Below are 23,310 nucleotides of genomic sequence, written 5' to 3' on the forward strand. Positions count from 1 at the left end.
GAAAGCCTTTTATAATATGGCTCCAATTCACTTTTCTAACTTCTCTTCACGTTATGTTCCAGTGTGAATGGTTAGCTTCTTCTGCTGCAAACTCAATTTTCCTCCTCTCATTACAGGGTCTTTTTATTCTTCTCCAATCTGAAATCAGGCCTATCATGTAGTAGACACATGCAAAATGTCCCAGGAAGCCTGATCAGATATAGACCGTGCTCCATATGCCTGTAATCCCATACCTCCTTGCCTCTAATTTAGAATCACTGTTCTATTTTAAGATTATTCATGTGCTACCTTCTAAGGAAGCTTTTCATGATTTTCCTGATTTTTAAGTTCTTGCTGCATCCTCAAGTTATCTCTTCTATGTATTTTCCAGAAGAATATAATTTTGAGGGAGGGGACTATGTTTTTAAAAAATTCATTTAATTAATTAATTAATTTTGAATATTTTCTCATAGTTACATGATTCATGTTCTTTCCTTCCATTCCTCCCTCCCTGCGCCAGAAGCCAATGAGCAATTCCACTGGGTTTTACATGTATCATTGTTCAAAACCTATTTCTTTATTATTAATATTTGCAATAGTGATCATTTAAATCAAGATCCCCAACCAAATTCCCATCAAACCATATGATCAATTGTGTTTTTCTTCTGTATTTCTATTCCCATAGTTCTTTCTCTGGATATGGATAGCATTCTTTCTCATCAATAGGGGACTATATTTTGATTTTTGTCTTTGTATTCTTAGTATGATGGCTTGAACAAAATAGACCCTTAATGAAAACTTGTTGAATTGGTCGTTTGATTGATCTGTTTGATAAAAGTGATCAAAATTGATAAATACAAGTAAATAAGAAATATAAAACACAGAGTTTATTTTTTTCTACACCAGCACATTAACTGTGGTTGTGTGGATTAGGGCAAAATCCTAGAGCTAACAAGCTCATATAAAACCCAGGATAACTAGGTTTTCATTCCTCTCCGGTCTCTACTCCAGATTCTGTTACAATTTCTCTAGAATATCTATGTATTTTCTACATAATTATAATTCTCAAGAAACCTCTTCACCCCGGAAGCTGATAGGGTTTCACCCACTGGAAGTACCTGTTATGGTGATCTTAATGGAGATATTTGGGGAAGCTGAAGAGATGGCCTAAAACTAGAAACCTGCAGTACTCACTCCTCCCCCCCTACAGGCTAGAGTGAGTAGGGAGGGGTAGGTACTCCTTACTCTCACCCCTCCCACCAAGCAGTTGGAAATCAGTTGGAAATGGAGGCAGGATTGATGTCTTCTGGCAAGGCTCAGTAAGGCAAATCTCTATGATGTTCACTTTCTCAATTTATATTCCCCATAGGTTTGACTGAGGGACAATAGGAGAAGCTTTATGTCTTGTTGTTATCAGGGACAGAGGAATCTAACTAGTATGGGCCAGGCAGCTGAAGGAAACCTAGCTAAAGTTGGATGTAAGTATCCCCTGAATAATAACAGACACTGCTCCCAAAAGATGGAGTTTTTACTGATAAAAGAGGAAGGGAAGGCAGAGCAGGGGTTTCAAGGATTTGGATAAGATTTGGGAAGCCCTGAACTGTTAGGTAGAAACTGCCCCTCCCCCCCAGGAGGGAGTGGCAGACTTTTAGCTAGCTTGCCCTCAAGCTGGTAATTATCACTTCTAATATCTAAAATAACTAAATAACAATTGTGCTGTTGCTAGAAAGGTCTAGTTCAGCTAAACAAGCAAACCACTGAGCTGAACCAAGATGGTTCTTGCTCCATATGGCCTCCAAAGCAATCCCAAAACCGGGAACAGCAAGCAGCATGAGCTGCTCACTTCAACCCCCAGGAATAAACTGTTTAACTGCTTTCAAACTGTTCCCTCACCCAGAGTTCTCTGGGTGGGGTCCTCCGGAATTCTGGGTGAGGCTTGACCCTGTATCTTGCATGAATTCCACCTTGCCATTTTCCATGTTGCAGTACCTTATGCTCTCTTGCTCTGATTGTCTAATTCTATGCAGAACTTTTACTTTGAGGAGGATGCACAGGCCAACCATTTCTTTATTTCTCTTCAAGCTTTACTCCTGGACTTTTTCTATAATGACCAACATTTTAATCACTTTTTACTCACTCTGTTTTGAGATTTCCATTATGTGTTGTCTATTTCTTTTAGAATGGAAGCTCCTTGATGACAGGGTCTTTCTGCTTGTATTTGCATTCCCATTGCTTGGTACAGAGCCTGGAACATAATAGAATGCTAATGTTGTTTGTTGGCTTGTTTTAACTTCAAAATTGGGTGGTTATATTGTCAACTGCTATAGCTATGTCAAGAAGGATGAGTATTAGGAAGAGGCCATTAGATACTGGTTATTAAGAGATCTTTGGTTACTTTCGAGTGAATTTTAGTTGGATGGTGGATATGGAGAGGTTATAAAAGACTTTTCCAATAATTTTACAAGAGAAGGGGAGATGAAATATAAAGCTGGGCATGATAGAATCTCAGAAGTTTTTTTTAAGAATAGAGAAAGCATATAAAGATAATGACAAAAGAAAATAAATAGAGGAATGGTGGGGAAACTTTCTAAAGACAAGAGGACTTGAGACTGAGAGTAGATACAGAAGGGTTGATTTTAGAAAATGGAAGCATAACACATTATCATATTCTCAAGTGAAGGAAGAGATAGTGAGCCATGATGTCAGAGATATGGGAGATGAAGAGAAGGGAAGAGGAATTTCATTTTCCCTTTCTTATAAATTAAAAACATTGAATGGCCTTATTTTTTTTAATGAATTATAGAGTGAGGTCTTCTGTAGTGAGTGAGGGGAGAAAGCCATGTCAGAGACTTGAGGAGAGAAGAAAAGGTTTGCAACTGTTGCTCTAATGTGTGCAATAGGGAATAAATTAAGGAGTAACAGGATTGCCTTTCTGTAGTGAGGGCTCACTTTAGATTAATTAGCATAAATTCATAGTGTATACAGTTATGGATTCCTCCATTTCTGTTCAGCAGCAAGTGAGTAGTAGTAGGAGGTACATGATTGGAGTAATCCAGCATTGGGGGTTAGCAAGGTGTGATCAGTAGATAGGACAAAATATGAGGTATTTGAGAGTAAAGGAGAATATGGATATGAACTGCTTTACCAAGAAGTCAGGATTGGGAAGGAAAGAAGAATGAAGTTAGAGTAAGAATGGTAGCCTGTGATAGTACTGAAAAACAGAGGCATTAGAAATCATGGGGTAAATGAATGGTAGAAAGAGTGAGATCTAGAATATTTATGCTAAAAATGGAAAATAAGTAAAATAACTGGCCTTGATATAGATTATCTCCATTTTTCTAAGGAAGTTTTGCTGATATAATGTATCAATTGTATAAAATCTTTGAAATTTACAGTATCTCTAAAATTATAACTATAAACTTTACTGACACAAGAAAAACAAAGTAAAAGAAGAATTCTCTTTTTACACTTTATGATACATTCTGGGGTAGCATGATATAGTAACTTGAGAGCTATACTTGGAATAAGGAAAACTTAGGTCTGAATCTCACCTCTGAAACTCCATAGCTGTGTGATTATGAGTACTTTCTAAACCTCAATTTTCCCACCTTAAAAATCCTACATTATAGGATTATTGTAAGACTCAGATGAGAGTAAAATACTTGTCAAATCTTACAGTTTTATTCAAATATTACTTAGGATAATGATGTTATACAAAACAAACTAGAAAACTACTAAATTAATATATATATATATCTTTGATAGACATTGAAGGTAGACAGTGACCTTGGACCAGAATTAAATAGTAGCATTTTAGATTGGATTTTCTTTACCAAATTGTGTGTATACACACACACACACACACACACACACACACACACACACACACATAAAATAAATACTTTGCAAAACTTAAGATGCTATATTAATTCTAGTTATTATCACCATTATAAGTATTAGCAAGAAAAGTTTTATGCAGGAGGTGAAATTTGAGTTGGGATACAAAAGATGGTTAGGAGTTCAATAGACAAAGAAGGAAGTGAAAGACATTCACAGAATGAACAAAGAAATGAGAAACTATATGGTGTGATTGAAAGATAGAGAATAAAGAGACTGGTTGAGGCATAAGGAATAGGAAATAAAATAGAGTGGTTTTGGATTATGGAGAACCATGGATTTCAAGCAGAGCAGTTGGAAGATTAGGGATTTGTTTTAGGATATTAACAGTGGCAATAGTAGAGAAAGGATGGATGCAAGAAATGCTGTGAAATTTAATAGGACTTTGAAACTAATTGGATATGGAAGGTGAGAGAGAGAGAAGAAAAACTAGGAAAGTAGATGAAGGATGGTATCACCTGCTAGGAAGAAAAGATATATGGAGGACGAATTTGGTTTTATCTAAATTGATTCTGAGGTGCCATGCCCTTTGGAGAGCTAAAAATATAAGACTAGCGTTCAGAAGAGAACTCAAACCTGTAGATAAACCTAACCCATATGGTTAACTAGTTTAGTTCTTTATAATGTAAAATTATGTAAGTCAACAGTATATTGTTCTATTCCTCAACCCTTCAAGAAGTCTCTTACAAAAAGTGGTCTGAGTTAAAGTGAGGGGAAAAGACTCATAAATATACTACCATGTGGTTTCAAGCAGTGGTGTCAAATTCAAATAGAAATGGGGATCACTAATTTATACATAAGGATCCCTGCAGATTCCATGTTGGTTTAGAAACCTGTACATATTTTACTTATTTCCTTTTATGAATACATATCAACACATTAAAATTAGATAGGAAATATATTTTAATCTAGTTTGGGCTGCACCTGACTTAATTGTGAAACATGTGTTTGACACCTTTAGCTTATAGCATCATAGTTCTAGAGCTGGAAGTGGCCTCAGAGGCCACTTAGCCTGACTTTGTCACTTTAAAGATGAGGAAACTGAGGCCCAGGGTACCTGTGTGATTTGTCCAAGTTCAAATAATCCTAGATTTAGAGCCAACCTTAGAGGCAATTTAACTCCATCTTCTCAGAAACAAGGTCCAGATTAAATGATATTACATAGCTAGTAAGAAGCAGAGTTGGATTTGAACGCAGCTCCTTTGACTCTGAAGTGAGTTCTATTTCTCATATACCATGCTAGCACTTTCCTATCTTTTACTACATTTAAGCCTCACAACAACCTTGAAAGAGAAGTAAATTGCAGTCTAGAAAAATAAAGCAAGAATTTCAGGGTCTCAAGGCCAGTTGCTAAATCAAGACCATAATCCAGATCTCTCAGTTACCAGTCCAGTGCTCTTTTTTGATACAATATGCCATAGGCAGGATTGATCTCATATTTATCTTCAGTTTCTCTGACCCTTCAGAGCATCTCTTTATTTCTCATCAAACTAGGGTGAGGCTTAGTGTCTCTGCTCACACTTTGCTCTTTCATTTTAATTCTTGCCTCAGTCACTTAGAATGCTACTTATTCTTAATGTTTCCTTCTCTGTATTAATGGTGACCGCATAAAGCCTATTTGCCTTCAGTCATTTAGGGCTATGTTTTCAAAGCCCTGACTGGGTTTTATTTCCAAGGAGGCTCCAGTAGATGTTAATCAAGACCAGGCACTACTTCCCTCCCTCCTTCTCCTTCATCATTGCCACACAGATGTATCTTTTCATCCATCTGTTCCACTGCAAAGTGTTTGGGCTCCTTTTTGAGGTGACATACAAAGAGTGCATTTGGTATCATCCTGTTCCCAACCACAGTCACGATAGACTTATCTAGCTTGATGACAAATAGGCTGGATTGTCTTGGTTCTGGCCCAGTTCGGTTCAGTGACAGATAGGGTCATGTGGGAGAACATGGTTAGGAGTTCATTTTTCCAATGATGTTGCATCTCTGTTTCTAATAAAGTAGTTGTAGTACCTACAAAGATCACATAGGAGAGGAATATTTGAGGCTTTCATCTTACAGAGAAGCTAAGCTTCTGAGGCTTCCATTTCAAACCTATAAAGTTGAAAACCTTTGGCAAAGGCTGATTTTACATGTAAACAGGGGAAGAAAATGGGCTAGACAGTGTAATTTGGGGTACAATAGAAAATTATGATGCATGTCCAGGCACATTTCACTTCCCAGATGGTCACTGATGCATGGAATTCTACCATTAAAACATCATTCCACAGGAATATTATTGTGACGTGAGAAATGATGACTGTGAAGAAAACAGAAAGATCTGGGAAGGCATATTAATTGATGCAAAGTGAAGTAAACAGAATCAGGAAAGCAATATACAATATGAGGATGACAATGTGAATGGAAAAAGCAACTTAAAAAAGGAAATTGCTATAATAATTATACAAGCTTGACATTCTACTCTCTTCCAAAAAAGAGAGAAAATGCATTTCCTTCCCATCCATGAAGAGAACAAGGGTGTGAAACATTATATTTACTGTCAAAATCCAGCTGATGTGTTGACTAGTTTTGTTGAAATACTTTTCCCCTTCTCTCTTACCCTGCCCTCTTTTTTTTTTTTTTTGATAATTAAGGATGGTTCTAAGGTGTGGGGAGTAAGTCAGAAATTCTTTGGATATGAGGGTAATATAAAATCAAAAGAAAATAATATGTTTTCTTCTTAAAAGGAAAAGATGATTTTAAAAAGCATTCATTTGAATTACGGAATTTTCCTAGAATAAAATGCAAATGTCTTTGGCAGACACAACACACTATCTATCATTAACCTCTTGTTGTGAGTTAATTTTAAGATCCTTTCTAATGTTACAGTTTGCCAGAACTGGCCCTACTCCAAACCAAATGATCTTTTTCCCCCAAGAGGATTGTAGAGGCTGTATTAAATTATTTTATTATATTAACTACTTGATTGTAAATCTTAAAAGGAGCTAGATGAAATTTACAGAATCTTAGGCTTCTTTGACCTATGGTTTTAGAAGTCTACCCTAAATTAGAAAAAAGTACATATCCTGCACATATAAAATTATTTTATGATGTTTTCCTCATTAGAATGTGAGCACTTTGAGAGCAGGTCTGTGGTTTGTCTTTCTGTGTATTGCCAAAGCTTAGCTAACAACTGTCACAAAGTAAGAGTTGAGTACATGCTTTAAAAAAAAAAAAACCTATTACATTCAGCCCAAGAATCAATACCTTGCATATATTGGTTCTATAGCAGAAAATCAGAAAGGGCTATACAATGGGGGTTAAATGACTTACCCAGAGTCACAAAGCTAGGAAGTATCTGAGGCCAGATTTGAACCCAGGAACTCTCATCCCTAGGCCTGGCTATCTCCATCCACTGAGCCACATAGCCAATTTGTGTTTGTTAATTGATAAATGGTTTGGCTATAACTCTGTTTCTGCCCTCATTCTCTGTCATTCCCATTGGATATATTACCAGCATTAACAGAACTCATCATCTTTTCTCCTTCAAGCTACCTCTCTTTCAAAGTTCTTCATTTCTGTTGAGCCTACCATCATGCTTACCACCTCATATCTATTTTCAAAATCTCACTTTCACTCATCCTTCATATACAATCAATTGCCAACTCTTCTTTATTTTACCTCCTCAATTTCTCTGTATTCACCTCCATATCTCCAGTTATAGAGCCACCTTCTTAGTTGAGACCATTATCAGAAATCTTAACTAAACCATTACAGGAATCTCTAAAGTGATCTTTTTCTTTCAGGTCTCTTCCTTCAATCCATCCCCCACACAGTTGCTAAATTGATAGTCTTAAAACACAGATCCTACTATGTCACACTCTTGCTCAAAAAACCCCCCAGTTTTTCCATGTGTGAAATTCTCTCTTCTTCTCTCTCTTCTGCCTTCTGTGGTTTCCTTCAAGTTTCAGATTAAAAAGTCCCACTTTATAAAGTAAGCTTTTCTTGTTTCCCTAAATGCTAGTGCTTTTCCTGTTTATTATCTTCAGTTTATCTTACACGTGTCTTGTTTGTACATAATTGTTTGCACTAGACTGTGAGCTCTTTAGAGATAGGGACTGTTTTATGCCTTTCTTTCTATTGTGAATACTTGGCACAATGGCTGATACATGGTATTTGCTTTATAAATACTTTTTGATTGAATAGTTCCCCATTGCCTCTTGAATAAAATTATATTGTAAGCTCCTTAGGGTAGGGGCTATCTTTTTCATATTTGTATCTCCATTGATTATCATAGTGCCTGGCACATAGTAGGTGCTTAATAAATACTTATTAATTTATATACCATATAATAATTATTTAGAGACACTAACCTCAATATTAAATTCTAAGTTCCTTGAGGATAGGGACCATATGTGTATATGTGGGTTCCATTTTTGTACTCAGTGTGCCCAGCAAGTGCCTTTTATATGGTGAGTGAAAAATCAAGCTTTTTGAAGGATTATTGAGTTAAAACAATGTGTAAAACCTAGCAATTTTTCTATTTTACACTGCTCTAAATTGAATTGTCTAAAAGGATTTTAGGAATAAGTTCTGCCCAAATACATTCTGAAATCAGGTTTAATTTGAATCTAGTTAGTTAGAGCTGCTGTTCATCTGAATTATTATATGTAAATTTTAGTTTATTAAAATCTAGAAGTAAAAGACAAAAAGCTCAGGATGTTTCTTGCCCAGTGAAAGAGAAGAGAACTTTGGGATCTGAGAGCCTTATTCACAGCAGAATGTCAACCCCGAGAGGATAGAATCTATTTTAATTTTTGTTTTTGTAGCTCTAGAATCTGGCACAGTACCTAGCACATAGTATATAGTTAATACACTCTTGTCCAAATAAATTGAATTCATTCTCAGTTATACATCCATGGGACTGTATATTTTTTTGGCTTCTGCCATGTGTTGGCAAAGAAGCAAGAGTCAAATTGGTAAGGTGGTAAAATAAATAACTTTTTTTCTTTTGATTTTATGGGAACTATCAGAGTATGATACTGATTACAGAGCAGGAAAGGAACCAACTATAGTCTGCTTGGTGTTTTGGATTCTTGGGGCTGTATACGCCCTCCAGGAAGTTTTAAAAAACCCTCTGAACTAAGAGGAGACACTAATTGGGACAGTAATGTATTGTTTAAAAATTAATTAATTAATTAATTTAGAATATTTTCTCATGGTTATATGATTCATGTTCTTTCTCTCCCCTCCTCGCTCATCCTTCCCATAGCCAATGAGCAATTGCACTGGGTTTTACATGTATCAACTAATACATTGTTGGTGGAATTGTGAATGGATCCAATTATTCTGTAGGGCAATTTGGCACTATGCCCATAGGGCTATAAAATTGCTCATACCCTTTGATTCCATAATACCACTACTAGCTCTGTTTCCCAAAGAGACAAAAAAATGATGAGAAAGGATTTACTTGTACAAAAAATTTCATAGCAGTTATTTTTGTAGTGACAACAAATTAGAAATTGAGGGTATGTCTATCAAGTGGGGAATGGCTGAACAAATTGTTGTTTATGATGGTAGTGGAATACTATAAGAAATAATGAGCAGGATATTTCAGAAAAACCTGCAAAGGCCTATATGAACTGATGTAGAGTGAAATAAGCAAAACCAAGAGAACATTGTACATAGTAATAGCAATATTGTAAGATGAATAGTTGGCTATTCTCAGCAATACAATGACTAGGACAATTCTAAAGGACTTATAATAAAAAGTGCTATTCCTCCTTCAGAGAAAGAACTGTTGGGAGTTGGAATGCAAATCAAAGCATACTATATTTTACTTTATTTGTATTTTTATTTGGGGGTTTTGGTTTTATATGAGTATTCTTTTACAATAATGACTAATATGGAAGTAAGTTTTGTATGATAATCCAGTATAACCTATATAACCCAAATTAAATTGCTTGCTATAATAGGGAGGAGGAAGGAAAGGGAAGGAGGGAGATGATTTGGATCTTATAATTTCAGAAAATGTATTTTGAAAATTGTTATTATACATATTTGGAAAAATAAAAATACCTTTTAATAAAGAGAAGAATGAATTACAAAGGAACCAACCAGTTACCATTAAAGAAAGGCAATTATTAATTCAAAAAAGAGAAAAATTTTCTTAACAATTAGAGGTCACAAATGGAATGGGAAGTTGCAGTATACTCCCTGTAAATTTAAAAGAAAGCACTATGCCCTAGAGATGTTCTAGGATTCAAATAAAGTTTGAATTAGATGATCTCTGATATCTCTTTCAACTTTCCTCTAAGATTGCATAAAAGTTCTAATCAAAATCCATGAATAAAAGTAATCATTCAGAAAACTTTGTCAGGAATTAGAAGAAAACATGACAAATTGAATTTAGGTGTTCACTTTTCAGGTATTACTTAAATTTTGTGTTACTAAATACTATTTTTTTATACAATGTGTCTTAACTAAAATGGAAAACTTTAAAAATAGAATTCTATTTTTGTATTACAAAAATATAATATAATTATATTTATATTTATTTACATAATATGCATGAAATTATATAATATAATTATATATTGTAATATATAAAATTACATATAAAATAAATAAAAACATAAAAATATAAAAATTATATTTAAAAAGGGTGAATGCATATCTCCATCACATTGAAACCACACTTGCAGCAGAATACTTTTCTTGGTGTTATTCTTGCAAAGGTAAGGCACAACCGACACATGGCAACAGCTTACCCTAAGTGCAAATTCCTGTGAAGGGACACTGCCCTCTCTCCCCCTTTTAGTTACTTTCTTAAAATAGGATTTCTAAAAGAGAATTTAATTTTTTTTATTCTGAACTTGACAAATACTAGATAAACATCATTTCCATATGCATTGGAGAACAGAAGGAAGGGCTTGTCATAAAACTGATCTTTATTATGTAGAGTTTGCTTTTCTTTTTAAGTATAATAAATTCAATACATAATTTTCAAAGCTGCCCTTCTCCTCTAAACTGATCCTTTTAGAGGTTGGATATGGCTAATATATGGTACAGTATAATGTAACATGATGTAAAATTATAAAAATAACATGTATATTTATTAAATTCTTGTATAAAGACAATAATCTTTCAGGGACAAAGTCTTTCTGGAACCAGACAAATAATGCTTCTTGAGCTATCTAGAGTGAAGCAGAATTCAAAATCTTAAAAAATCCAACTTTTATTAAATCCCTCCATTCTACTATGGTTTCCATGTATACTGGTGGGATCTGTCAATTCTATTCCCTGATTAAATTAGGAGAGAAGCTGATATCCACGTGATCATATTGTTCTTGGTAAGGTGAGAGACTCAGAAGCTATTAAGTGAATCTGTAGATGACAAAGAAATTTGGAGGTGTTTTCTTGCCAAAAGGATAATAATAGAACAGGTGAGGAATACTGAAAGCCCCAAGGGAGAGGCTAAACAATGAATGTGAATGAAAATGCCAACCAGCCTGGCAAGGTGAAGAGGGAATTTGTTAAGGGAATGGAATTTCCACTTAGAGTAGGGGCTTTACAGTCTGACCTTCAACACCTGTGAATAGTTATGGGTGATAGGTAATGAACAAAAAGCCATATTCACCCAACTTATACTGAGGACAAATCTTCCTATGATTCAAGTCATTGCATTTGTACCTTAATCTGTTTTGACCATCCTGACAAGTAGATATATCTTAGCCTTCAGCTTTATCATCATTTTTGCAAATATATCTACATACACATGCATGTATATATCTATATATAGTCATCTGCTATAATGTATAATAATATACAATAAAATTTTTCTACCATTTTCTTCCCATGTCTACCATTTTCTTCCTATACATTTGGCACAGCAGTTTTAGAATATAGCAACTGGTGTATGGACATCTCTTGTGTATACTGGTATAATTTAGGGGTTGGGGGGAAAGCAGATGTGGTAAGTAGTGCCACATTTGTAATTAGGAGAGAAACATTGATATGGAACAGAGCAAATGGGAGATATATTGAAAGGAGGAAGAAGAGAAGAAAGAGGAGAAATATTCAGGTCCCATGTCTACTTAAGCTCAGGAATAGTGCATACAAAGCCAATGGTGAGATTCAACCCTTGACACAGTGCTGGTGGACATTATCCCATATTCCCTGGCCAAGACTATGCTCCCTCTTGGTTTCTGGAAAGCAAGCAGCCTAGTGGGAAGGTTGCCATAGCACAATAGTTGAGAAGGACTGTGATACACAGATGGCAAAATAAATTAAAAATTCAACATTCTTTATTACTAGCCCATCAAGCACATTTCTCAACCTGCACACCAGCCTCTTCCTCAAGCTGTACTGACTGAGAAACTAATATAACCAAGCCTTGTATTATTGCCAGTAGTTTATTAGCACCATCATTATTTTAATATCTGTTTTAGTGTTGCTTTTATACAAAGATTAAGAGGCACAGTTAGAAAAAGAAACAGATTTTGCTCATCACTTGAGGTGAAATCATAAAAAATATGATACTCTTTGAGAGGCAAGGGGAAAAGAAGGAAAATTGGCTTACATTTGAAAAGCACTTCACAGTTTACACGACACATACATTATTATTGACCCCCGTTAAAGGCATGTGAACCAGGTACAAAGGTTTGATTATCCATATTTTACAAATGAGGCAATTGAGGCTCTGGGAAACATAATGGCTTGTTTAGTAATTGTATAGGGAGTGCTAGAGAGCCAAAAATAGAGTAAAAAAGTGTTCTAGCTCCTACTCTTTACATTACAGCAATATATCTCTCTAAAAGATAGGAAAAAGAAAGAAAAATAATTTTCTGGTGAAAATAATCTGGATAATTTAAACACAAAATTTATTCCCATTTGTATTATTTAGTAGCACGAGGAATAAGAACTGGTGGAATACATTAATGATGAACCAAATAATTGTCTTAATTATTTATTTGATTTGATGTTAGTACTAGGACCTTGAATATTCTTTGGCATTTATAGTAGGGCTCTTTGAAGACATGAACTTCAACATGATATAGGATCATAGATTTAGATTTGGAAAAAATCTCAGCAATCATCTAGCCTAAACCTCATTTTGAGAATTAGGAAACTGGGTCTTAGAGAGGTTGAAGGACTTATATAAGATCATATAAATAGGAAGTAGCAGGGTAAAGACTGAGTTAGATGAAAAGGAAAAGGTAGAAAATGAACAAAAGAAGAAAAGGATATTTAACAAAGAAAGTGATTTTGGTGACAGAGACGACCAAAATACAAACTCTGAAGAACAACAAAATCAATATGTTGCATCCAAAACCTCCAACAAAGAAAAAAAATAAATTGGTCTCAAGCTCCAAAAGAATTAATGGAAGAGCTCAACAAGCATTTAAAAAATCAAATAAGAGATAGAAGAAAAACTGAGAAAAGAAATGAATGACACAGAAAGATGATGAAAAAAGAGTCAACAACTTGGTAAAGGAGGCACAAAAAATACTAAAGAGATTAATACTTTATAAACAGATTAGGACAATTGGTAAGAGGCACAGAAATCCACTGAAGAAAAGAACTTTTTATAAAGTTGAACTGACCAAATGGAAAAGAAGGCACAATAGCTCACTCAAAAAAATAATTTCTTAAAAATTAGAATTGGACTAGTGGAAACTAATTATTCCATGAGACATGAAGAAATGATCAACTTCATAAGTTTGAAAAAAGAGGAAAATATGAAATATCTTATTGGAAAAACAAATTTCCTGGAAAATAAATATAGGAGAGGTATCGGACTTCCTGAAAGTCTTGATAAAAAAAGAGCTTAGATATCAACTAGAGGTAAAAATAGAAACTGAAAGAATCTACTGATCCCCTCCCGAAACAGGCCCCAAAAGTATAACTCCCTGGGATTTTATAACCAAATCCCAAAACTCCCAAGTCAAGGAGAAAATATTGCAAGGAACCAAAAAGAAGAAAAAGTCTAATATGGAACCACAGTCAGGATAACACAAGATTTAGCAGCTTCTACATTAAAAGACCAGTGAGCCTGGAATGTAATATTTCAGAGGGCAAAGAAGCTAGGACATCAACTAAGAATCATTTACCAAGCAAAACTGAGAACAATCCTTTAAAGGAAAAGAATTGGTTTTCAATGAAATATAGAACTTTCAAACATTTCTGAAGAAAAGAACAGAGCTGAGTGAAAAATTTGACTCTCAAATATAAGACTCAAAAGAAACACAAAAAGGTAAACAGAAAAGAGAAATCATAAGATATTCAATGAAATTAAACTATTTACATATCTACATGGGAAGATGATTCTTATAACTTCTTTTTTCTTGTTTATACCTGGTTTATTCTTTGATTTAATTGATTACCTTAATGCAGAGTCAAGGTAAGCTTCACTCATACATAAATGAGGAAACTGAGTCTAAGAAAAAGAAGGCTTTCTTTTTACCCCCCAAAGGACACATAGTGGCACTCAAGCCTAGAGTTTAGGTCTTTTGGCTCTCATTTAGTACTCTGCATAGTATGCTATTAGGTTAGGCCACTCAGCAAAAATATTTCCTGGGCAAGGAAAAGATGAATAGTTAGATCTTGATAGACATTGATGATGTTGATGATGTTGATGACATTGATGATCCTGCTGCTGCTGCTGCTACTGATGATGATGATTGAATTTGGAGTTGGAGGTTTTCCTTCCATTTGAACCTTTCTGACCCTTCCCACTATAATGATTAAAATTGTCTTGGAGACTGTCTCCAACCTCTTTCACCTTTCCATTGTGTTGGCCTTTTCCCTCCCCCCTGCCATGTGCTTCTTTATGAAATACAAAATTACCACATTTTATTTATTTTCCACTTCTCTTAGTATTGTCATCTTTTTACCCCTAGTTTATATACATACATACACACACACACACACACACACACACACACACACACACATATATATATATATATTTTTTTTTACATTTTATCCTATACAGTTTGTCATGTTCCCTTTAAGTATACTTCTTCTAGCTACCCTGATGATAATAACAACTTTTAAGAGTTATCAATATCATCTTTTCTTATAGAAATACAAATCATTTGAACTCATTGGGTCCCTTAAATTTTGTTTGTTTGTTTGTTTGTTTTCTCTTTCTTAATTAACTTTTGGTTATTCTCTTGACTTCTGTGTCTGGGCATCAAATTTTCTGTTTAAGTTAGGTCTTTTCTTTATGAATGCTTGGAATGCTTCTATTTTATTAAATGACCACACTTTCCCCTGCAATAATATACTAATTTTGCTGGATAGTTGATTCTTGGTTGTAGACCCAGTTCCCTTGCTTTCAGGAATATCATATTCCATGCCTTCCTGTTCTTCAGTGTGGATGCAGCCAGGTCTTATGTTATTCTAACTGTGGTTCCATGGTATCTGAATGGTTTCTTCTTAGCAGCTTGTAGTATCTTTTCCTTGATCTGGTAGTTCTTGAATTTGGCTATAACATTCAGGGCTTTGTCAATTGGGGATTAAATGCAGGAGGTGATCTGTGGATTCTTTCAATCTCCACTTTTCCCTCTTGTTCAAGAATTTTGGGGCAACTTTCTTAGATAATTTTCTGTAGAATGATGTCCAGGCTTTTTCTTTTGTCATGATTTTCCAGTAGTTCAATAATTCTTAACTTGTCTCTTCTAGATCTATTTTCCAGGTCTGTAGTTTTATCAATGAGGTATTTCACATTTTCCTCAATTTTTTCATACTTTTGATTTTGTTTTATAGACTCTTGCTGCCTTGTGAAGTCATTTTCTTTTAGTTGTTGGATTCTAATTTTTAAGGACTGAATTTCATTCCTGGTTTTTTGGTCATCCTTCTCCTTCTGATCTGTTTTTCTTTGTAGGTCATCTTTCATTTTCTTTGCCTCATTTTCAAGCTGGTCAATTCTGGCTTTCAAAACACTATTTTCTTGTTTTAGTTCATGTGCCTCTGTTTCCTAGATGACTTATTTTATTTTTTAAGTTCTTTTCCCAATTGTCTTCAGCCTCTCTTAATTGTTTTTTATATTGTGTTTTGAGTTCTTCCAAAGTCTGAGTCCCATTCACTGGAGTTTCTGCATTTTTTTTTTGGTGTTCCTTGGTCCTCCTCTCTTCCATTCGCTCATTATTCATTAACTGGATAAAAGCTATTGATTGTAATTTCTCCTTTTTCTGTTGTTTACTCATATTTTCCCCTTCTTTTCCCCTTGTCATTGGCTGTAATCTTGTTCCTCTGATTATTTGCTGGATCTGTGGGTTTGGGCTATTCTGTTCCGAAGGGGCTTCTTCTCTGCTCTGATGATTGACTAGATTAGGCTGATGGAGTATTAATTAGCTAAGAGGTCAGATCTTCCCCAACTGGTAGCAGAAGTTGAAGACGTAGGTGAGTGGTTCCCAAACATTTTTGGCTTACCACCCCCTTTCCAGAAAAAAAATATTACTTAGCCCCCTGGAAATTAATTTTTTTAATTTTAATAGCAATTAATAGGAAAGATAAATGTACATGGGGCCATCACTGCCCCCCCTGGATCACTGCAGCACCCACCAGGGGGTGATAGTGCTCACTTTGGGAATCACTGGTGTAGGTGAAGTTGTGGATGCTGAAGGGAGCTGGGCTTCCCCCAGGTATTAAGGTATTCTGTCATGGTTGTAGCTTTTGCCCTGGGATCCAAGTTAGCAGGATTCTTACATGGCCTCTGAGTGCAGTCCATGGGGGAAGGGTCTTCGAGACTGAGCTTCCCTGCCCTCTGAAGGCTTCTTATCTTCTCTATTGATAGACTAGATTAAGCCTGAGTGGAGCTAATCTGGAGAGCTGGTTGTGCCCTGAGGCCAAAATCTGAAGAAGTGGAGGCCCAAGATGGAGAGTGGTGACTGGGACTAGGCTGACCTCCCTTATGAGCCTCTCCTCCAGCTATCTCCCTGCCAACTGTGGTCAGAACCCTGAGCCTGGCACTGCTGTAGCAGCAAGGAATTCCCACTGGGCTAGAACCTTGCCCTGAGATTCCAGAGACCACTTGATATTCAGCACTGTAGGTGGGGCAGGGGTCCTGGAACCTTCCTTCTTCCTTTTCCTTAAACTCAAGAATTTAGCCTTCTCTGTGTACCTTTTAAGTTGAATGGAGCATGAGGGTCTCCCAGCTCTGTCCTGTTGTTAGATTTGGTTTTCTGTCCATTGAAGCACTTTGTTTCTGATTGGTGTGGAAGGGTTTTTACAGAGGTTTGGAATTTTGCTGCTTCTAAGTGGCCATATTGACTCTGCCCCCTCTTTTAACTCCTTAGAACTTTGTTATTATTAGGGCAGTTAGGAGTTATATACATAGTCAGAGGGCAAGGGTGTGAGTTGAACATGATGGGATGATATCTAAAAAAACAAAATTAAATTAAAACATGAGGAAGAGGAATGCATTGGCAGAAGAGGGAAGGGAAAATAGAATGGGGTAAATTTTCTCACATAAAAGAGTTATGAAACAGTTTTTCCAGTGTAGGGGAGGATGAGGGAAGTCTGGAGGTGAGTATTTTAACCTTCTTCTCATCAGAATTTGCTTAATGCAGGAGGGACATACACCATAAATTGGGTATGGAAATCTATCTAACTCTAGAGGAAAGTAGAAGAAAAAGGGGGTAGGAGAAGAGGGTGAGGCTGATAGAAAAGATGGCAAGTTGGGGGATGTAGTGGACAGAAATGAAATAGGGGGAAATAGGAAGAAGTGTAATGCACAGAGTAAGCAGAACCAGGAGAACATAGTACACAGTGACAGGAATATTGTATAATAAACAACTGTAAACAACTTAACTATTCTCAGTAATACAATGATCCAAAACAATCCCAAAGGACGTGTGATAAAAAATTCCATCTGCTTCCAGAGAAAAAGCACTGATAGAGCCTGAATCCAGACCAAAGCAAACTTTTTTTACTTTCTTTCTTAATTGTTTTGGTTTGAGTTTCCTTTTACAAAAGAAAATGTTTTACATGATTGCATGTGTAATATATATGCATATATATTATATATATATATCAGATTGTTTATCATCTCAGTTGGAGGGGAGGGAAGAAAGGAGAGAATTTGAGACTCAAAATTCTTTTAAAAATGTTGGAAAATTTTTTACATGAAATTGGAGGAAAATAAAATTTTAAAAATTATTGTTGGATTGGATTCAAATGTTGCTTCCCATTACCCTCAAGTTACCTTCCACTGTGGTCACTCTCCTGGGATTAGATATTTCAGTTCTTCCTTGATCCTCTCATTAGATGAAAATGTCTCTAACCCATGTTTCATCTTTCAAATCTATGAATATCCAACATATGTAACCAATTCAAGTTGAGATTTTAGTGATAACATTTTAATGTTTATATTGTTTTTTCTTCTTGGACTGATCTTGTGATTATATAAATGGTGCAGTTGATAGAGCACAGAGCCTGGAGTTGGAAAGAACTGAGTTCAAATTTGGCCCCAGACAGTTGCTAGCTGTGTGACCCTGGGGAAATCACTTAATTCCTGTTTGCTTCAATTCTTCATCTGTAAAATGGGAACACACTAGAGGAGGAAATGGAAATGACCCAAGTATATTTGCCAAGAAAAACAAAATTGTTAGGGTCAAGAACAGGTGGACATGACTGAATGACTGAACAATAAGTGAACCCCAGGTGAGGAACTCTCTCTACAATGAAGACAGGCATCTGCTTTGCAACTGAGTCATAGACCAGAGATTCTTAAACTTTTATTTATTTGGGAACCACTATGGCTTCAGATGAAGTTGAAGGATCCCTTCTCAGAATAATAGTTTTAAATACATAAAATCAATTGCCTTGTGTTTACTTAGCAGCTACAATCTGTCTGGAACCTTGTTAAGGATTACTAAAGAAATACATTTTATTGAAATAGTTATTAGGAGCATCTAGGTGGCTCAGTGGCTAGAGAGTCAGTCCTAGGGATATGAGGTCTTAGGTTCAAATCTAGCTTCAGACACTTCCTACCTATGTGACCCTGGGCAAGTCACTTAACCCCAATTTCCTTGCCCTTACTGTTCTTCTGCCTTGGGACCAAGACTTAATATCCATCTAAGATGGAAAATAAGGGATTAAAAAAAGAAATGTAGTTATTAAATTTTCTTTTTAAGAAAGCTCATGGAAACCAGGGTAAGAATCCCTATCTTGGAGAGTGGCCTAGAGTACTGAGAAGTTGACTTACCCAGGGTTTGTAATGATAAATTGCACAGCCATATGGAAATCAAGATGATGGACAGTTACCTGCTTAGAATATAGAATGAACTGAGTCTGGCAGGAGCTGGCAGGTGCCAAGGCAGTTGAGGATCAGTTATAAAAGGGAGGATTTGAACTGAGAAGGGTTCTCAATTTTGAGATTGGGTTTGGAGAGGGTGGGCTTGGTAAGGGTAGGCCCCAGGTGAGCTTATTCAACCAGCAACCTGTACCAATCAATTTCATCAGTCCCTGATCCTGAGTTAACCTGATCCTGAATCAACCTGAATCTGAATTGACCATCAAGAAGAAACAGCAACACCTATCAGCAGAGTAACCTTGATTTAGGTTGGGGCCAGTCTGGCCCAACCAGACTTGCATCTGGCAAACCTGATTAACATCAATCCAGAAATCATCTTCAACATCATTAGCCTTAGTTTAAGGACTTCCTGTTACCCTTCTTTCCAGCCATTACCCTGCCTCCCTTCCCTAAGTCTATTAGTAATAAATCTTCAAACTTACCTTAGATTTGGTTTCATCTATAATCCTAGGTCTTAGTGATTACATCCTTGGGATATTAGAAGGGAAGAGGTGAAGTGTATCATTCATAACAAAGTTTAATTTGCAGTCAATCAACGTTATCCAATTAAGGCCAGAGTGTCAGTTAGACAATTATCTGTATAATTCTAAAAGCAGATTCTTTGTCTGGCAGGCCACTCTGGAACACTGTTATATCTGGAGTTTGGGTCCAGCAGATTTACCATATTTAATAGCAGCTACTGCTGTGAGGGGTCCTTTGAGATTCACTACTACAACTTAAGTGTTTCACTTAGGACTCAACCACTTTACCCAGCTCTAGATCCTCATACCATCAGGATTTTCATAACAGGTTACATGGGCACTATGCCAGAAGCTTGACTTGAATGTACGTCATTTTCTAGAATCTGAGGGCAATTCTCTATTATGCTATGTTGCTTCTTTAAAATTTTAACTACAGCCTTTAATACTTTATCTTGAATGAATGAATAATGTGGCAGTTTGGGGATTAATAATAAGGCTGGTGTAGGGGATATTTAGGGGCAGTAATGATTTTCTTTATTTCTCTTTTTCAAAAAACTCTTCCTTTCCATCTTAGAACCAATGCTGAATATTGGTTCCAAGGCAGAAGAGCAGTAAGGACAAGGCAATTGGGGTTAAATGACTTGCTCAGGGTCACACAGCTATAAAGTGTTCAAATCCAAATTTGAACCCAGGACATTCCATATCTAGGGCTGGCTCTCTAGCCACTGAGTCATCTAGCTGCCCCTTGCAATGACTTTTTAAATTAGGGCAGGTGGTTGCATCCTGTGGCTCCAGAGCTTAGCAGGGTGCATGGCACATATTAATCACTTCATAATTACTCATCAGGTCTATTTCTGTATAAAACAAGTGAACTTTATAGCTTACAAGTATCCTTAATCCTTGAGAAAAATAGATAGCATCTATCATTATCCTAATAAGTATGGTATACATGGGACTTTGACCCAGAAAATTAACATCTGTGGAGCTAAATTTCACTAGTATGTCCATGCTTATCTGTCCTTTGCCATCCCATACTGAAGTAGAGTGAAGTTCCCATGTTCAGGGTCTTGTCATCATGACACTCCTCCTGGACCTTTTTTAACCTCATGAGGATGAGGACTACACTATCTCCACTTCACATGTGACTACACCTGTGGTTAGACTCTCTTCTACATTTCTTTAGTGTGGCTTCTTCTCTTCAAAACTGTTTTTCCCCAAAAGTGAAAAAGTTCTACTTATTCTTCTAGGTGTCATTGATATAAAAAATGACTATGTATCACAGAGTTTTCTGAAAGCTAAAGCACAGGCACCTATGTCCTCAGTTCAGATCTTTACTCCAGAGCTAAAACTTATTACTTTGAACAACCTGAATTATCTAAACTCAGTGGGTAATTTTCCAGTTATTTGTTACCTCCTCTGCCCCAAATTATTTGGTTTTGTAACCATGAGCTCCAAAAATTAATAATAAGATTAGAACCAAATGCTGCTTTGAACTTTATGAATTTTTCATTTACAACATAACAATAATGATAGTTAATATGTATATAACACTATGTGCCAGACACCATGATAGGCAATTTACAGTTTTTATCTCATTTGATACTCACAATAACCTTAGTAAATAGGTGCTATTATTTATCTGCATTTCATAGATGAGGAAACTGAGGCAAACAGAGGTTAAATGATTTCCCCAGTGTCATACAGGTAGGAAGTGTCAGAGTCTGGAATTGAACTCAGCTTTTCCTGGGCAGGTCTAACTCTCTATCTACTGTGCCACCTTGCTGTCCAAAATATACAAGAAAGAGTTAAAAATGCAAATACATCATGATAGTCACCTGGTCTAGTGAAAAATGGTTCAGGGAAGGTAGATTCAGTTTTAAACTTATTACACAATCTTGTAAGTCTCACTTAAGGTCAGAAATGAATGGATAGAAACAGCAATGGAAAGAAAAAAAATTATTCTTGAACAGTTCACCAGTATGGAATCTTAGAGGCTGATTTTTTTAATAATATTTTTTTTTACTTTTTTTCAGATTACATGTCAATACAATTTCTTAATGTTTGTTTTCTTATATTTTGCAATCCATATTCTCTTTTATCTCTCTCACTCCTCACCCTTCCCCAAGAAGGTAGGAAATATTATATAGGTCAAACATATATTATCATAAAATACATACTTCCTTGTTTGTCATATTATGAAAAAGACATATATTGCTCAAACTAGAAAAAATTAATGGAGGAAATAAAAGTAGAGAATGATACATTTCAATTTGTATTTGGACTTCATTAGTTCCTTCTATGGCAGTGAATATCATTTTTCTTTTTGTCATGAGTCTCTTAGAATTGTCCTAAATCCTTGCCTTGTGGGTAATAGTTAGGTCATTCATAGTTGATCATCATACATTATTGTTATAAAAAACATTTTCCTGGTTCTGCTCACTTCACTTTGCATCATTTTATATGTCTTTCCAGGTTTTCCAGAATTTCCAGCTTTCCTTTTTCTGTCATGTTAGACAGACTGATGAGTTTGAGATTGTACTTCAGAGTTGTTTTAATTTGCATTTCTCTGGTCAATAATGATTTGGAGCGTTTTTCATATGACTAAGGATAGTTTTCATTTCTTCATCTGAGAAGTGCCTGTTCATATCCTTTGATCATTTGTCAATTGAGAAATGCTTTGTATTCTTACAGATTTGACTCAATTCTTTATATATTTTAGAAATGAATTGTTTGTCAGAAAGACTTATAAAGATTTTTTCCCAATTTGTGGCTTAACTTTTAATTTTAGTTGCATTGCTTTTGTTTGTGCAGAAGCTTTTTTAATTTAATGTACTCAAAGTTATCTATATTACACCTCATGTTCTCAATGTCTTGTTTTGACCTATATTACTATCTTATCCATAGGTCTGACAGGTAACTCTTGTGTGCTCCCAGAATTAATTTATGGTATCACCCTATATTTCTAAATAATGTATCCATTTTGACTTTACTTTAGTATATAGCATAAAGCATTGATCTATGCATAGTTTCTATTTTGTTGCTTTCCAGTTTCCCCAGTAAGCTTTTGTCAAATAGTAACAAGCTTCCAGAAGCTTGGATCATTAAGTTTGTCAAACAATAGGTTATTATGCTTTTTTATCATTGCATATTGAATGCCCAGGCTATTTCATTGGTCCTCTACTCTGTTTCTTAGGCATACCAGATTGTTTCAATGGTTGTTGCTTTATAAAACAGTTTGAGATCTGGTACAGCTAAACCACCATATTTTAATAAGTTTTTCTCATTAATTCCTTTGATATTCTAGGTCTTTTGCTTTTCCAGAAGAATCTTATTATTATTTTTTCTAGCTCTCTGAGCTAGAAGCTGATTCTAAAAGGACCTTGGAAACCACCTAGACTAATCGATACTTGAACAGAAGACTCCTTTATAATCTTTCTGACCAGTGATCATCTGAGCTTTATTCAAGCTACAAGCAAGGGGAGCACACTATCACTCATAGCAGTCCATTGTGCTTATGAATAGTTCTAAGAATTAGGAAAGTTGTCTTTATTTTGAACCAGAATTGACACCTCTACTACTTTTGCATATAAATTCTCTGGAATTGAGCAAAAATAAAATAAAACAATATTAATCCGTTTCCATGGCACAACTATTTAAAAAATTGAAACTCTATCA

Source organism: Gracilinanus agilis, chromosome 5, assembly GCF_016433145.1.
Source record: "Gracilinanus agilis isolate LMUSP501 chromosome 5, AgileGrace, whole genome shotgun sequence".
NCBI lineage: Eukaryota > Metazoa > Chordata > Mammalia > Didelphimorphia > Didelphidae > Gracilinanus > Gracilinanus agilis.